This window comes from Equus przewalskii, chromosome 20 (assembly GCF_037783145.1).
Source record: "Equus przewalskii isolate Varuska chromosome 20, EquPr2, whole genome shotgun sequence".
Lineage (NCBI taxonomy): Eukaryota > Metazoa > Chordata > Mammalia > Perissodactyla > Equidae > Equus > Equus przewalskii.
The window spans coordinates 4959673-4978803 of record NC_091850.1 but is presented as its reverse complement, the minus strand read 5'-3'; the positions used below and the strand labels follow the sequence as shown (position 1 = coordinate 4978803).

The 19131-nt window shown below is 39.8% G+C and overlaps 1 long non-coding RNA gene across 2 annotated transcripts in view; it reads right to left on the bottom strand.

The window, feature by feature from the left end:
* The window catches only part of LOC139077793 (uncharacterized), a 93118-nt gene that overhangs the window by 55685 nt on the left and 18302 nt on the right, over positions 1–19131 (bottom strand). For both annotated transcript variants that reach the window (XR_011530307.1, XR_011530306.1), the window contains exon 4: positions 5548–5688. This is a non-coding gene — a long non-coding RNA (uncharacterized lncRNA). The remainder of the gene's footprint in view (positions 1–5547; positions 5689–19131) is intronic.

Sequence of the window (19131 nt, the reverse complement as noted above, 5' to 3'; positions counted from 1 at the left end):
GCCAATCTTCTTTTTTTTTTCTTCTTCTTCTTCTCCCCAAAGTCCCCCAGTACATAGTTGTATATTCTAGTTGTGAGTGCCTCCGGTTGTGCTGTGTGGGACGCGGCCTCAGTGTGCCCTGACGAGCAGTGCCATGTCCACACTGGAGATCCGAACTGGTGAAAGATCAGAGCATACGAACTCAACCACTCAGCCACAGGGCCAGCCCCATTTTTGTTTGTTTTTGGTAAACCTAATAAACTACTTCAGAGATATGCAAGAGCTCTCAGAAGGAAGAGCTTCCACGTATCATATATGTACTATATGTCTATATATGTTCTACACCAGTTACATACATTGTCTCACTCCTTATGACAACCTAAGGAACTAGAAGCTATTATTCCTATTTTTCAAATGAGAAAACTGAGGTGCTGAGAAGTTAAATAAAATAGCTAAGATCACATAGTTGAAAGTGTTGGAGGAAGACTCCAAACTCGATTTTGGAGTCCAAAGCTTGCCTCGTAATCACCACTACCTTCTCCTGAGAGGGACGGGGTAGATGAGAGCAACAATGTTTCTGTGATCTTGAGCGTTTCCACGTTACGGTGCTGAGTTAGGAACTCTCAAAGCATGGTCCCTGGACCGGCAGCATCAGCATCCCCCAGGAAACTTGTTAAAAATTGCAAAATTTGGGGCCCACTGCAGATTTAAAGAATCTAGAGCCCTGAGAGTGGGGCCCAGCAACGTGTGTTTTAACAAACCCTCATGTGATTCTGACGCAGGCTCAAGTCTAACTTCATAAGCTGTCAATGCAGATTCTTAAAGTGTTGGGAATGGCTCAGTAGTAACGCCTTTTTAACAGCCACCCCTTGAAGAGTTCCTTTTTAGTTAGAAACTTCCACATAATTCTATTGTACCTCTAGAGAGATTTGAACAAATGAACATTGTTGGCACATGCTTGACAGGTGTGGAACACTGTGAAAGGAAATGAGGTGATCAACGCAAAAAATAGCTTCTCAAAGTCCAGTAAAGTAGTCTAATAAGACTGAGTTTAAACGCAGTGTAATGAGTATTCCTGAGTATAAAAAAATGAGTAAAGTTTATCTAGATTGGCTATGCACAATCAGCTCCCCTTAGGCTGCTCCCTACTTGTGCAAAATCGTGTGAAACACCATGGACAGTACCTGTGAGGTTCACTTGACCAGTATCTAAAGAGGTTGCCTTACCCTTTCTCTTCAGTCTGTGCTTATTCTTTCTTAAAGCAAAACAAGACTGAGAGGCCACCTTTGGCTTGGGAAAAGCCCACCCGCCTGAGGCCTTCTTTCCCCCTCTAGCTGGAAAATCTCTGGCTAGAGGACAGGAACAGACCAGCGCATAGGCACTCCATGCACATCTGTGCTTAGTGACTCGGGGCTCAGAATAGGTCATTTTCCAGGAAGCGAGGTCTATACTCAGTCTCTCAAGCCCCATGTGTCTTCTATTTCCTTGGAACCTAGATATGTCCTGGATAATGGAAAATAGAAATTCATGGACATCATTCTATCTTTATCAGGAAAAGAAAAATGATCTGAGTTGGTTCTCAAACTGGGCCAGAGGTCAGAAGTAGAGGGGAAACTTCCTCATGGAGGCTGAGTCAGTGACTTCAACCCTTTGAAACCAGAGTTAACACATTCACGTCCTGCAAGGAGGAACTTGTTCTGATGGAAAATAAAGTTTGAACTCTGTAGCCACATTGGCCAGGAGTGCAATTCTAGCTGGGAAATTTGCTAGCTCCCAAACAGGAGTTTCTACCTGTGTGACTTTGGGCAATATACTTTACCTTCTTAGCCTCAGTTTCCTGAATTGCTTTGGGAAGGCGGGCACAGGGGGCAGGAATAATATCCACCACACAAGAATGAGGAAAAATAGGGCATAGTGGCCTAATCTACCTCAGGAGTTGATAAACTAATGTCAGCTTTTTTCCTCTTCCCCTCTAAAGTGCTGAGGTGGATTTTTACCTGACTAGGTGGAAGCATTAGCCTCAAAGAGCAGTCAGCAGAGCTCAGATTAACAGGGGTTACGTGCCCTGTTAACAGGGCATTTAGCATATCTCAGGGATCCTGGCATAGAAGGGTGTGGTTTCTAATCTTGAAACACAGAGCAAGGCCCGGATGCCTCACATCCCAAAGAAGGGAACACTGTAATCCCCCAGGCTGGGTCAGATCACAGGCCTTCCCCCAAAACCCCTGGGGAATGCTGGACTCACTTCCTCCCCTCAACTTCCCACACACAAACACACCCAAAAAATTGACAAGCGCAATCCTCAGTTAATGCTAAACATTCAGGAGAATGACACACCAATCAACTACAAAGAGAAACACTGCACTGGGAGTATGATATTAATTTTAAAACCCTTCTCAAAGACGTTTCGATTTTTCCCAAAAGGAGGGAGCCCTCTACTGGCAAGTCGTCACTCTGCGAGGAAAGGGCCTGATCCTGGAGCTTCGGTGTCAGCCAGTCCTTGGGGGCTGTTTCCTCCTTTTTCAGGCAGCAAACGTGTGAGTTATGACCAATTGGCCAAGTTTTTATCCATGGTGGGAACAGCTGTGGGTATGAATTAATGATGATATAAAACCCAAATCTCATAAAACCCTCTTGGCTGGCCTGATGACAGTTTACTGCAGCAAACAGAGAAGGTAAAGAGAGGTACAAGAACTTCTTCCCTCTCCTCCCTAATATGTGGAGAATCTTCCAGAAGTGTTTCATGCAGTGGGCTCTGCCCATTGACTGTAAAGGCATCACATCAGACTGTTTGGAGGAGACTGCAACCAACTAAATGGCCATGAAGAGCACGTGAGAAAATACGTGGTCCATCCAAACGATGGAATACCAGCAGCTTTAAAAAAAAATGAGGAAGCTCATTCTATACCCAGATGGAAAAATCTCCATATCTTTAAGTTTAAAAAGAAAAAGAAAAGTACAGAAACAATATAAATAATATGCTATCATTTGCACAAAAAGGATATATATTTGTATTTGCTTCTACATGCATAAAGTAAAATATTTCTAGAAGTTTGCACACGAAACCATGGTTACACTTGACAGGGGTATGAGAACTATAGGAATGATGGACACGGTGAGGAGAAACTCACTTCCTTATATATTGTGAACTTTGACGTAAATGCTTTAACTAGTCAAAACATTAAGGAGATGGTTTTTCAAATGAAAGTCAGAATGGGCTGAAGTTTTCCCTTTTTCAGTACTTTAATAATGGTTAACTTTCATTTAGCATTTATAATGTGCCATGAACTGTGCTAAATGCCTGACATGTGTTAACTCATTTATTTAAACCTCCCACACACTCCGTGAGGTAGGAACTATTCTTCTCATCCACATTCTAGAGATAAAGAAACTAAGGACAGAGGGATTCGGTTATTTGCCCAGGTTCACACAGACAAGGCCTCCAGGCAGACTGATTCTAGAGTTCCTGCTCTTAACAGCGCGCTCTGCGTGCGCCCCAGAGAGAGCTTCTCCAACACGGTAAAGCTGGCATCAGAGAGCTGTAAGGTAAAATGCAGGAACCTAGTTGAAAGTTCAAAGAAAGCCTTGACTGGTAGTCTCCAATGTGCAATTTTCTTTGACTGGACAAACAGACACACCTTTACTCACACACATTCACAGATATATTCTCATACTTAGGCACACTCACAAACATACACTCACATATTCTCACACTCACGTACTCTCATACAGTCTCAGACACACTTGGACATACACTTATACATTCTCACACTCCTTCATACACACATACATTCTCACACACTCACATACACTCATATATTCTCACACACATACACACCCACTCACATTCTCATATGCGCATACATTGTCACACGCTCATATACTCATGCATTGTCTCACACACTTGCACACTCACACACACAATAGTAGCCTACCCTGGCTCCAGCCTAACCTCTGCTCTGAGCTGCCTGGCACAGCCCCAAACAATGGTCCTGGTGTACTCCAACCCAAGGACTCCTGGACCTCTCTCAGGCCCACTCTCTCTTGCCCAGTCTCAGGACCTCCTCTCTAAGCATGAACCTTTTCCAAATAAAATATGGGTACCCATATTTCTATCTCACCCAACCCACTTATACTCCCACATATGCTCCATGTTGTCCAATTCAATCTTTCATTTAGTCCCCTGACAGCAGATTTTTCTCTTCCTCGGGACCTTAAGAAGGAAAGATTGTTTTTCCATTCTACTTATGCTTCCAGCTTCTCTGCTTGCACAGGGAATGAAGAATTTCATGCAATTTGATTTTTGACAAGAAAGAGGTAGTACCTTCCATCTATCTCGGAGAGCACGCACCCTCTTAGGACAAGCATACACGTGTTTCCTCACCAGCCCTGGAGGACACAGAACCACTACGAGACCAACATTTTGTGCTGCCAACAAGCCATTCAGTGTCCCTGGAGCACTGACCTGCAAATGTTCCAGATGCAAAACCACTTCAGAAGGAGAACGAGGTACAGCATTTTACATGTACTCTTTCAATTCTTTGTTGGGTTTGCTCCCACTTCAGAACATAACAGTTCTTAAACATTTTCCTGTCGCCCCAAAACCCCTCGTTGCTCTGCTGTTTCAAATACTAGAGGCCAAGATACTTTCTGTTTGTATCATACATTGTCTTATTATACAGTAAAATGACATCAAAATGCCAGCCACTCTTTTGAAATGTTTATATTTATAATAGTAAATAACATTGGAAAGTCCTTCACAGTCATTACTCCATTTAATCCTCTGTGACACTGATTATTATTCCCATTTTGCTGATGAGAAAACTGGGATCACAAGAGGGAAAGTAAGTGGTCCAAGTTCATACTGCTAGTAATTAGTAGAGCAGGAGCTAAAGCCAGATCTTTTTTTTTTTTTAAGATTTTATTTTTTTCCTTTTTCTCCCCAAAGCCCCCCAGTACATAGTTGCATATTTTAGTTGTGGGTCCTTCTAGTTGTGGTATGTGGGGCGCTGCCACAGAGTGGCTTGGTGAGCCGTGCGTAGATCCATCCTATAGATCATCAGCATCCGAACCTGAGAACCACCAGCCAGTAAGGTGGAGCACGTGACCTTAACCACAACGCTCCCAGAATGGCCCCTAGAATGCTTTGTTTATCTAACTCTGCTTAGACATGAAAGGATGTAAATTGCCCATTGAAATGTTATATAGAAAAGAAAAGAGCAATATGAATATGAAATGTACTCATATATGTGTATATATGTATCTCCTATTATCTCATTGTTGAAAACAGTATATAAATATATATTTCATATATATTTTGAAAATACGAAAGGAAAGCTGCCAGGATATTAGCAGTTATTAACTCTAGAAGATGGGAATATCAACTTTTTTCTTTGTGCCTATCAGAATTTTCTGATTTTTCTACAAAGCACATGATTGAGTAATAAAAGACTAATTTTTAAAAAAAAATTATGTTTTCAGTGACTATTGAATAACATAAGAAAATATTTACCAAATATTACGATATATTTTGCTTTTATAGCAAAGGAAAAAAAACAGAGAAAATACCTCAAAATGTCCACTTTTGTTATCTCTGGGAAGGAAGATGGAACTACAGGGAACTCTTCTCTTCTCTTCCAGAACACTAACTCCTCTTCTGGTAAAGCTTGGGGTTCTCATTTCAACCCCAGGAGCCTCATTTTTCTTTATCTGTAAAATAGGAGCAAGATAGGTTTCCTCACAAGCTTCTTGCAAACGGTTAAAACTTTTCCAAAAAGAAATGCTTTGTAAATGAATAACAATAGTATTAAATTATACAATAAATGATTATGTGATCTTTATGCAGCTTTCATAACAAAGACTTTAGAGGGAATGATGCCCCGTCAACTAATAGTGGGAATTTTAGTGGAATTTGTATCTTTTAAAACTCTACAAATCTCTTGTGTCTTTTAAAAACTAAGCCTCTGCCTACCTTATATTCAGTGAATTATTGTGACATGATTCTTCATGGATGATTCAAGAAAAAAATACCCATCTACATCAATAACCTAAATAGCTCAGCTTCTTTTTTTCTTAGTGAAATGGAAAATAGACACCAAAATGATAACCTCAGGGCTCCTCTTGCTTTGCTATTCACCCTGTTGCTGTGGCCCAGATGGGCCAGGCATGACAAGGAACTCCTCACCGACGTGCTGAGACACCACTGCAGATCATAGACAGGCTGGAGGCAGGCCATGGAGGCACAGCTCAGCCGGTCTTCTCATCTGGTGGAAGCACCTCCGGGATCAAAATGCCACACAAAACAGCCTTTACACAGGAAGCATGGACGACCACAAGCGCGTTCCATTTCAGGAACCCTTAACTTGGACCCTGGTCCTGCCCAAGCCCCCAAGGCTGACTCTTCCCTTTCCTTGTTCAACCATCCTCCATTACATTCAGCTCCAGGTGTGCCAGCCAAAGCACTGGATGAGAGCCAGTCTTAAAAGAAGCTCTCTTCAATTCTACACATGTGCATTCAGCAACCATTCTGTGCCCAGCATCAGGCACCTCCACACTTTCCTTTAAACTCGAGTGATTTTTACAACTGTTTTCCCTACTCTCCATTTCATCTCCTTTCCACACAACCCAGTCGTATAGATGACTTCATTCGCAAGTGACCAGCATCCCCATATGTCACCAAATGTTTAGTGATTTAAGCTTTATAAACCAGGAAGAAAAGAACACATCTCAATCACCTGGTAACACTTCAGCCACCCAGAATCCTTTGGGAAAAGTCAAACTTCCTAGATGTCTGCAAGTCCGACTCCTTTAAGCATCACAACCTTTAAGACATTCATAGTTTTGAATGGAAATCCTTTTCCATTATAGTCTATGTTCTCTGCTTTCTTAAACAGATTACACTGAATTTAACATCTTTTTGATGACTCATCCTCATGCACTTCAGTGACTGCCTTCTTGGGGTTGTTGCCTTGGGCAAGACTCTGCCCACCGGTATTTACCCCACACTGCTCTCGTCTGAGGTTTTCATTTTTCTGTCCCTTTCCTTTGGGGAGCTCCCTGTTTCTGCTCCCCTCCAGCCTTACTGGTTCCCTTTTCTAATCCACTGCTAATAATCTGCTGGGTGTTCAGAATCCGCTGATCAAAGATCGTTGGTTTCAGCACATAGTCAGAGTAAGGTCTGAGGACCTCTCCTGTGAGTAAAATGCCCACACCTCAGGTCATCGACTTGATGCTGCCTATTTTGGCTGCTCTGAGCCCTGTCAACCCACTTCCTGGTTCTTATTATGTTCTAAGTCCATGGTTCAAAACAGACGTTTCAGAAAATTGAAGCTTTCACTGCATCTCAAGTCATACCTAGGAACTAAACTTAAAAACTTTCCAGTGACTCCCTGAGGAAGAAGTGGTTGAGTGAGAGGACCACACCATTGTAGCAAACTATGGAGATTAGAGAGAAAAAACAAAAAACAAAAACAGAGAAAGAGAAAGAGCAAGAGGAAGGTTTTTATACCTTCTTTTTTTTCTTAGCTGGTTGCTCAAATTTTTCAAATATTTACCTCCTCACTTCAATCCTATTCCATAATCTCAATCAGAGGGTTAAAAAGGACCAACAAAGTACATGATGGAAAATTGGAAAAGTTCATTTAGAGCTAATGAAATAAAGAGAGATAAAGATGATTCCAGACATAAGAGTGGGCATAATGTATTCTGAACTCATTCAATCATAAAAATAAAATTTCATTTTATTTCAGTATTAACCTGGATAAAAGGGCAAGACTTGTTGCTACGAAATATGCTTCCAGGTTTTCAGGCTTCACAAAAACCCTTCTTTAGGGACACAAAGTTGTGTTTCTCAGTTGTCTCAGACTCTTCAGAGCTGTTTGTTTTTTCATTCATCTTACTAAAGCTCCCAGTGCTAACTCTGACACTTTGTTCATTTAATAGCATTTATCCAGGTCCTACTACGTGCCTGGCACTTCCCAGGGTGTGGTCACAATAGCCCTTCCCTCAGCTTTCTATCTCCTTCTGATTAAAGATAATCAAAATGTCTCTAGAATTTTGTTGTTAGAATTCTTCCTAACTGCTGGTTTGCAAACTAGCTCCCATACATGACAGGCAAGGAGAGACTGATGAATGAGGCAGACCACTCCAGATTGGTAAGTGGCAAGTTTAATAAGCAAAGGAACTTACTTGTGAGGCTCGTCTTGGGCAGCCACAAGACAAGTAGATTTCCACACCCACCTGCCAGAATCTTAAGAGTTTATACTGAGGACTTAACTAGGTTCAGTCACCTGTTATGTCCAGGTAGTCTCAATAACACCTTGTTCTCTGATGGCTACATCCTTGAAACAGGTTCCCATTGTGGGAACAGTGGGCAGAACATGCATTCCAAGGACAGGGAAGGGGGCGAGGAGCCTGTGGTTGCCCAGGTCTAGTTTTTAGGTCAACTGGTGGTCATGTCCTCTAAATGACGTCCTCCAACAGTAACAAATGAGCAAAAATATATGTATAAGCTTGTTCATTTCAGTATTGTTCAAAATAGCAAAACAATAGAAAGAAGCTAAGTAGTCTGAAACATGTAATTGATACAATAGTATATGACGTGGATTTCATAATTATTGACCCAGAAATATATTCATCTTGTATTAATAAATAAGAAAAATAGATATTTTATGGACTGGTAACTACAGCATAATCACTTTCATAATAGTATACTATTTAGAAATATAAAGATGCATTCTTGGACCTGGAAGAATATATACCAAAAGAGATGACAAGAATTGTGAATGACTTTTCTTTCATTTTTTTCTCGTCTATATTTTCTAATGCTCTTCTAAATGATTAAAGATATGTGAAATCAACCTAGAACACTGTGAAATAATTTTCTCTGATCAAGAAACGCAATTCTGGGGCCGGTCCTGTGGCTGAGTGGTTAAGTTCATGTGCTCCGCTTCAGTGGCCCGGGGTTTCACTGGTTCGGATCCTGGGCACGGACATGGCACTGCTTGTTAGGCCACATTGAGGTGGCGTCCCACATGCCACAACTAGAAGGACCCACAACTAAAATATACAACTATGTACTGGGGGGATTTGGGGAGAAAAAGCAGAAAAAAAGAAGAAGAAGATTGGCAACAGTTGTTAGCTCAGGTGCCAATCTTTAAAAAAAGAAAAAGAGAAACACAATTCCATTGTCTTGTCAGTCACTGTAAACCTTACTAAAGTGTGAGAGAGGCTGTCTTAAAACCAAATGCATTAAATCCAAGAGACAAAGACAGAGGTCCCAAAAAACTGAGCAGTCTGTCCCCTTAACCACTATGCTATACTGCCATATGAAACACGAATGGTTGAAGCATCATGCTATCCAGGTTGAAACAATGAGAGAAGAACTTTTGGAGTCTAATTGCAAATGTCACCAGAGAGCAGATTATGAATGCATTGAATGGTACCTTAGAGAGATTCGGCCATGAATTTCCAGCTGCAGAATAACGGGACCTCAAAAGCCCAGAAACTCCCAGAGAAGACGGCACTAACTAAAAAGGATCTACATTATCTAGAACCTCAAAAACACTAAGCTAGAAAGTAAAGTACAGATAACTGACTGAATGTAATTGACATCTATCAGCTAGCTTTTTCTATATTATGTCTTTTATAAGAATTATAAGTCATATAAATATATGTTAAGAAAAACCTTATGAAGACATTAGAGTAACAGTTGGTAAATAAAAATAAATATTGACTTCTAGTCAAGATGGAGTAATGAGTTCACAGTTTTTCTTTTATGCTCTAAATATATAGTAATATGTGAATAAATATAAAAAAAGAAAAATGTTTCAGACTTGAAAACAGAATAAACGTCTTCATGGAACAGAAATGCCAGGGGATCAGCTCTTCAGGAGCCAAAGACTTTAAAAAACTCCATAAGTGATGGGGAACAATGCTCACTACTTAAGAAAGTAGACTGAACAAAACATAGCTGACTTCTGTCTGGAGGTATAGCAATGTTTCTAGCTTTTTTTTTTTTTTCATTATTATCCCCCTAAGTAGGAAAATTTAATTTAAATTTTCCCTAAAGAGAGAAATTAAATGCTAAGGAATAAGATTTTTAGGAATAGGGTTGAGCTTTGAAGGGCCACTGTAATAGCTAAGATTTTTTGCCCTCCAAGAATCAATTTTCACTTTATTGGGGGCAATATCATCCCTATTAAAAATTCATAAGCTATAGCTTTAAAACCCATAACTTTGCCAATAAGAACGGAGTCAAACTGTTCACTGGCTATTTGACTGGTTCTTGGGTACTCCACTATCACTATGAGGTAGGAACCCCACCCAGCAATTTAAAGCCTGATTACAGATGAAGGATCTGAAGAATGGTTGAGTGGAAGGGAACTGCAAAAATGCTGGACAGAGAGGCAGATGGAAGTAAGAAAGAGGAACAAAAAACAAAAAGTTCTTATCTAAAATTACCAGTAAACCAAAAGTCTAAAAACAGTAATTTGTTGCTAAGAAAGAAAAGCAACAAAATTAATGATCATGCATTCACTCCAGAAAATTAATTTTATAGAATGCCTTAACGAAGACTTTAAATTAGAAACATTGGGAATTTGCAAAAAAAAAAAAAAGAGAGAGAGAGAGAGAGAGAGAGAGAGAATGCAGCATAACCTCCACTTTAAAAGAATACAAAATTTTTCAACAAAAACAGGTAAAAAATGAAACAAAAACAGATGGATATTTAAAAGAAGCAATTAGAAATTAAGAAAGGAAATGTATAGTGATTGAATTAAAAATGCAATAAATGGGACTGGATTGTTCTCCTTTCTAGAGAGAGATGGATGGATGGACGGATGGATGGATGGATGGGTAGATAGATAGATAGACAGACTTATATGAGCAGTTATGAAATATGGAAGATAGATTGAGAGATTCCAACATTTTAATGAATAGGAATTCCAGTAGAATAAACTGAAATAAATGATAGGAAAGCAATATTTGAAGAAATTTTTGTTGACAATCTTTCAGAATTAAAGAAAGCAAATCTGATGAATCATCAGATCAGTACAATCTAAATACTAAGCAGAATGAATACAAATAAAACCAAACTTGGGCACGCTAAAGTGAAACTGTAGAAATCAAGAGTAAAGAGATAGTCTTGAAATCTATCAGAGAGAAAAGATAAATAATGTAAAATGGAATGGCAATTGTCTTGACAGCAGATTTCTTAGCAGCAAACGTAGACACCAGAAGTTAATGAAATAATATCTTAAAAGTGCAGAGAGGTAGTCATCTAAGATGTTAACATAAGGGATAAAACGGGTGAGAAGAACAATATATGAAAACTATATTATCTTTGCAAATTTGCTGTAAACCTAAAATAATTGCTCCAAAAGGTTTCTTTAAAAAGAAGTGCAGAGAGGGGCTGGCCCCGTGGCTGAGTGGTTAAGTTCATGCACTCCGCTGCAGGCGGCCCAGTGTTTCTTTCGTTCGAATCCTGGGCGCAGACATGGCACTGCTCATCAAACCATGAGCGTCCCACATGCCACAACTAGAAGGACCCACAATGAAGAATACACAACTATGTACTGGGGGGATTTGGGGAGAAAAAGGAAAAAATAAGAAAAATCTTTTAAAAAAAAAGTGAAGAGAAAGGGGAAAAAAACTGTTAACCTAGAATTTTATAGCCAGTTATCGCTCTGCCAAAAACATGAAAATTATTATTAAATGTTATACATCAGCAAGAAGAACACTGAACACTGAGAAAAGCTGTAGGATTACCAATAGATGGTGAGCCTAGAAACTGATAAATTTCATTCTTTTCTTCCTTCCTTCCCTCCCTCCTTCCTTTATAAATAATTCACTCCAAAATCTATAGGGTAGGGCCAAGCCAGGTGGGTATCCGGGGGCTGTGGGGAGGGCAGCAGTGCAGCTCAGCACAGGGTGTAGAAGCTTAAGCACAATGATATCATCTAGGCAGCCAAGTGCAGCTTGTCCAAGGTGAAGCAAGGGAAGGGAGAGAGATGGTAGTAGGCTAGCATGGAGTGTCAAAGCCCAAGTAGAGCCAGGAGATCATCTGTGTAGGGGAATGCTAGTGGTGGGAAAAGACTGGCTATAATAAGTAAATACATTGAGAATAATGAAAGCCAGGTTTTTCACTGTCAGAGAAGAGAGTTACAAATAAAGGGAGTTACATATAAAGGGTGAAAACTACAATGACCTCTATGATGGTTTGGGATTGGAAGTATTGATGTTAACTCATGGTTTTCAATATGTGTGTGGGGGTGTATGTGAACACAGGTCTGTCCACTGAAAGGGCCCAGGAGCATCAACACCCTAAAAGCAATAAGCAATGCACTGACCAAATCTTGGTTTCAGAATACTATTCTTCACTAAAAGGAACCAAGGCTTCCTGTAGAAATGGCTACTTCCAGAGCTCGGGCAGGGAAAGCTTGGAATACTGTGTTAGTATAGAAATTAAGATGTGCTCCTGTTGGTGAGAATGCAAATAGGTGCAGTCACTATGGAAAATAGTATGGAGGTTCCTCAAAACATTAAAAATAGAACTCTCATATGATCCAGCAATCCTACTTCTGGATATATATTTTAAGGAAAAGAAATCAATATCTTGAAGAGATATTTGCACTCCCATGATCACTGCAGCATTATCCACAATAGCCAGTATATGGAAACAAACTAAATGTCCATCAACAGATAAATGGATAAAGAAAATGTGATGTATATACACGATGGAATATTATACAGCCATGAAAAAGAAGAAAATCTTGCCATTTGTGATGACATGAATGAAGCTGAGGTGAATTATGCTAAGTGAAATAAGCCAGACAGAGAAAGACTAATGCTGTATGATCCCACTTTTATGTGAAATTTTAAAAAGCCAAACTCAGAAACAGAGAGTAAAATGGTATTTGCCCGGGGTTGGGGAGTAGAGAGTGAAGATGTAGGTCAAAGGATATAACTTTCAGTATAAGATGGGGATCTAATGTACAGCATGGTGACTATAGTTACTAGAACTGTATTGTATATTTGAAATTTGTTAAGAGAGTAAATCTTAAAAGTTCTCACTACCAAAAAAAAAAAAGGTAACTATATGAGGTGAGAGATATTTTAAGTAACTTGACTGAGGTAATACATTTCACGATGTATGCGTAAATCATCACATTGTACCCCTTAAGTAGATACAATTTTATTTGTCAATTATATCTCAATAAAACCAGGGAAAAATAACCCAAAAAAGGCAAAACTACTTGCAAAGAAATCTTAAACTTTTAAACTTAACTATGTTTTACTAAAAAGTATAAGCATGGTATTTTGGAAACAAATATATTAATATAAAGGGAAAACAAGGTCTTCTATGTAAGAAAAAAGACACATAAAGCCAAACTTTAAAACCTAAAAATAAAAAAGGGCTCAAAAATGATGGAGCAGGGAGGAGAACAGTCTCTTCAACAAATGGTGCTGGAAAAACTAGATATCCTCAGGCAAAATAATGAAGCTGGACCCCTACCTAAATGTGAGCCAAATGTGAGCTAATGTGAGCCCTACCAAAGAAGACATGTAAATGACCAGCAAAACATTAAAAAATGCCCAACATCATTAGTCATTAGAGAAATGCAAATCAAAACCACAGTTAGATATCCCTTCACACTCTCTAGAATAGCTATAATTTAAAAAAGGAAAATAAGTGTTGGCAAGAATGTGAAGGAATTGGAACCCTCTTATATTGCTGGTGGAAAGGTAAAATGGTGCAGCCACTGTGGAAAACAGTTTGGAGGTTCCTCAAGGTATTAAACATAGAATTCCCATATGATCCAGCAATTCCACAGGTAAGCATATACCTAAAACAATTGAAAACAAGTACTCCAACCAAAACTTTTACGTGAATTTTCAAAGCAGCACTATTCACAATAGCCAAAAGGTGAAAACGACCCAAACATCCATCAACAGATGAATGAATAAAAAAAAGGTGGTATATCCATACAATGGAATATTATTCAACCATGAAAAATGAAGTACTGATACATGCTACAACATAGATGAATCTTGAAGACATTATGCTAAGTGAAAGAAGTCAGACATCAAAGACTACATATTGATTGATATTGACTACATATGACTCCATGTATATGAAATATCCAGGGTAAGCAAATCCATTGAGACAGAAGGAAGGTTTTTGGTTGCCAGAGACTAGAGTGAGGGGAGAATGGGGAGTGAATACTTAGTGGGTGTAGGGTTTCCATTTGGGGTGATGAAAAATTTCTTGAACTAAATAGTGCTGATGATTGCACTACATCCCGAATGTACTTAATGCCACTGAATGGCACACTTTAAAAATGGTTAAAATGATAAATTTTATGTTATATGTAATTTACCACAATTAGAAAATTATATAAGAAATATGAAATGATAGAAACATGTTAAAAGGATGCAGGAACCAAACTGAAGCACCTCTCACTGGCCCTCCTGGGACAATCTGAACGTCAAAATAAGTAGTAATAGCATGTCAGCAACACGGTGGAGTGAGCAGTTTTCCTTGTCTCTTCCCCTTCAAGTTACAACTACATAGACATTCATTGATCAACAGAGGATACTCACACAGCATCTCAGGACACCTGAGAGATCCATACTGTTATACATTGGAAGGTTGATGGACTATCCCCAGGGATGAGGCAGAGATAGGTGAGACCTCTCTGGCCCCCAGACAGCCCAGTATCCATGAATGACTCTCTCCCAGCTGAAGCACTGATAGCACTGCTGCGGCCCTGAGGGTGGGTGTTCACCTCAGCACAACTGTGGAAACAGGTGACTACAGCCCTAAGCCCCCCATGATTGCTCTTTGCACCAGTGGGAAAATCCACAGTCCCACTGCAGCCCGAGGGAGTGACTCAGGCTCAGACTCAGTAGGGAGGCCCTGTCCACCAAGCACAAAGGCTAGTGCAACCTAGGAGCAAACACAGTGCAGCTGGGTAAGCAAAACACTGACTGCCTTAAATGCCCATAGCTCTGCTGCAGCTCCAAAGGGGCAAGTGAGATCCAGTGGGACCACGGGAGTGGGCAGGGACAGCCCTGAGGCCGAGCGTGATTGCTCCTAGGTCCAGTGGGAAAGTCCACAGTCCCACCACAACCCCCAGGAGTGACTCAGGCTCCATCCCAGGGGGGGAGGACCTGCCCACCAAGCTCAAGGGCTGGGGCGACCTAGGAACAGATGGCAGCATATCCTCAGCCTGGTTGAAAGTGCTCCTGGCTACCGCAAACATCCACAGTACCACAGCAGCCCCAAAGGGGCAGTAAGAATGTGGAAGCAAGCAACAGCAGCCCTGAACCCCTGTGTGATCTCTCTCTCGACCAGTGGGAGAGTCCACAATCCCACCCTAGGGAGCAGCACAGGCTCAGAATCAGTGGGGAGGCCCCAACCAACAAGCACAACAGCTGATGCAACCTAGGACCAGCTGGCGGCAGAGCTGTGAGTCTGGGTGAACAAAGTCCTGGCTTCCCCAAAAGCCCATAACACCGCTGCAGTCACTAAGCAGGGAGTGTATCCAGGTGGATCTGTGGGAGCAGGTGGTAGCAACTCAAAACCCCCACGTCATTGTCCCCACAGCTGATGGGAGAACCCACAGGGCCACTGCAATCCCAAGAAGTGGCCCAGGCTCGGTCAGGAACAGCTGACAATGATCCTGGTGGGTGCAGATTACACAACTCCTGCCCCATTACCCCACTGGCAGCAAGTGGAAGCAGTAGCCAAACTCTGTCTCTATGCAGAGGCACAAATACACGCCATTAAGCAGTATGAAAAAATATATTAAATCTCCAGAACAGAAGGAAAATGACAAGTACCCAGAAAACAATCCTGAAGAACAGAAATCCGTAACCTAAATGACAAAATAGCTATCATTAAAAAACTCAATGAGTTAACACAGAATACAGATAGACAACTCAATGAGTTCAGGAGCTATGTCACAAAAGAGCTTGAAACTATAAAGAAGAACCAATCAGAAATGTTGGAGATGAAAAACACAATGGAGGAGATTAACAAAAATCTAGACTCCCTGAACAGTAGGGCTGATAATATGGAGGACAGAATTAGAAGTCTGGAGGATAGGAATATAGAAATTCTTCAGATAGGGGAGGAGAGAGAACTAAGACTGAAAAGAAATGAAGAAACTCTCCGAGAAATATCCAGCTCAATTAAGAAATGCAACATAAGGACTATAGATATCCCAGAGGGAGAAGAGAAGGATAAAGGAGCAGAAAGCTTGTTCAAAGAAATAATAGCTGGGAACTTCCCAAACCTGGGGAAGGAGCTGGAAATCCGTGTGACAGATGTCAATAGATCTCCAAACTTTATCAATGTAAAAAGATCAACTTGAAGGCATATAGTAGTAAAGTTGGCAAAAGTCAATGATAAAGAAAAAATATTAAGGGCAGCAAGGCAGAAGAAAATAACCTATGAAGGAACTCCTATCAGGCTGTTAGCAGATTTCTCAGCTAAAATCTTACAGGCTAGGAGAGAGTGGAATGATATATTCAAAATTCTGAAAGACAAAAACTTTCAGCCAAGAATACCCTATCCAGTGAAAATATCCTTCAGATGTGATGGAGAAATAAAAACTTTCCCAGATAAACAAAAGTTGAGGGAGTTCATCACCACAAGAGACCCCTACAAGAAATCCTTAGAAAGGCCCTCACACCTGAAAAAAGCAAAAAGAAAGGGGTTACAAAACCCTGAGCAAGGAGATAAGTAGATAGACAAAATCAGAAAATTGCAACTCTCCGTCAGAACACGTTAGCAAATGCTTAAGTATAACATCAAAGATAAAGGGAAGGGAAATACCAAGAATAAAAATAATCTTGTCATTTTAACCACAAACTCACAACACAAGAAAAAAATAGATGTGACGATAACAACTTAGAAGGGAAAGAGGAAAAGGATGGAACCGGCTCAGTCCCAGGAGTCTTTCAGAAAATGGACTATCTCATCTATGAGACATTTTATACAAACCACGTTGTCACAACTAAACAAATACTTAGAACACAAGCACAAATTACAAATAAGGAGAAATCTAAGAAAACCAGCATAGAAAACTACCTAACTGAATTGGTAGTCTGAAATACATGTGACAAGAAACAAAGGAAATTCAGGAGAACTGGAAAACAAGCAATAAAATGGCAACATTAAACCCCAACATTTCAATAATCATTCTAAATATAAATGGATGGAATTCTCCAATCAAATGACACAGAGTGGCGGATGGATTAAAGAACAACACCAAACAATATGCTGCCTCCAGGAAATACACCTCAGCCCCAAAGATAAACACAGACTCAGAGTGAAGGGATAGAAGATGACACTCCAAGTTAATAGCAAACATAAGAAAGCAGATGTCACATACTTATAGTCAGACAAAGTAGACTTCAAGACTAAACACATAAAGAAAGGCAAAGAGGGACAGTATATAATGATAAATGGGACACTCCACCAAGAAGACATAACACTTATAAATATCTATGCACCCAACACAGGAGCACCAAAGAACATAAAGCAACTATTAACAAACCTAAACGGAGATATCAACAACAATACAATAATAGTAGGGGACATAAACACCCAACTTACACCAATGGATAGATCATCTAGACAGAAAGTCAACAAGGAAATTGTAGAATTAAATGAAAAACTAGATCAGATGGACTTAATAGATATATAGAGAGAACACTCCATCTAAAAACAGCAGGTGTACACATTCTTCTCAAGTACACATGAAACATTCTCAAGGATAGACCATACGTTGGGAAACAAAGCAAGCCTCAATAAAGTCAAGATGGTTGAAATAACATCAAGCATCCTTCCCGACCATAATGCTATGAAACTAGAAATCAATTACAAGAAAACAGCTGGGAATAGGGCAAAGATGTGGAGATTAAACAACATGCTACTGAACGACCAATGGATCATTGAAGAAATCAAGGAGAAATCAAACATTATCTGGAGACAAATGAAAATGAAAACACAACATACCAACTCATTTCAGATGCAGTAAAAAAAAGTCCTAAGAGGGAAATTCACTGCAATATAGGCTCACCTCAACAAACCAGAAAAATCTCAAATAAGCAATCTGAAACTACACCTAACAGAATTAGAAAAAGAAGAACAAAGAAAGCCCAAAGTCAGAAGAAGGAGGGAAATAATAAAAATTAGAGCAGAAATAAATGAAATTGAAACAAAAAAGACAGTAGAAAGGATCAATGAAACAAAGAGCTGATTCTTTGAGAAAATAAACAAAATAGACAAACTCTTAGCCAGGCTCACTAAGAAAAAAAAAGAGAAGACTCAAATAAATAAAATTAGAAATGAGAGAGGAGAAATTACAACAGATACCACAGAAATACAAAAGAGTATAAGAGAATACTATGAAAAACTATATGCCAACAAATTGGACAACCAAGAAGAAATGGATAAATTCTTAGACTCTTACAACCTCCCAAAACTAAATCAAGAAGAAATAGGGAATCTGAATAAACCAATCACAAGTAAAGAGATTGAAACAGTAATCAAAAACCTCCCCCCAAATAAAAGCCCATGACCAGATGGCTTCTCTGGAGAATTCTATCAAACATTCAAAGAAGACTTAATACCTATCCTTCTCAAACTATTCTAGAAAACTGAGGAACATGGAGCACTTTCTAACACATTCCACAAGGTCAACATCACCCTGATACCAAAGCGAGACAAGGACAACATGAAGCAGGAAAATTACAGGCCAATATGGCTGATGAACATGGATGCAAAAATCCTCAACAAAATATTGTCAAACTGAATACAGCAATACATTGAAAAGATCATACACCATGATCAAGTGGGATTTATAACAGGGCCACAGAGATGGTTCAACATCTGCAAGTCAATCAATGTTATACACCACATTAGCAAAATGAGGAACAAAAACCACATGATCATCTCAAAAGATGCAGAGAAAGCATCTGACAAGATGCAACATCTGTTTATGATAAAGACTCTCAATAAAATGGGTATAGAAGGAAAGCATCTCAACATAATAAAGGCTCTATACGACAAACCCACAGCCACATCAGACTCAATAGTGAAAAAACTGAAAGCCATCCCTCTGAGAACAGGAGCAAGACAAG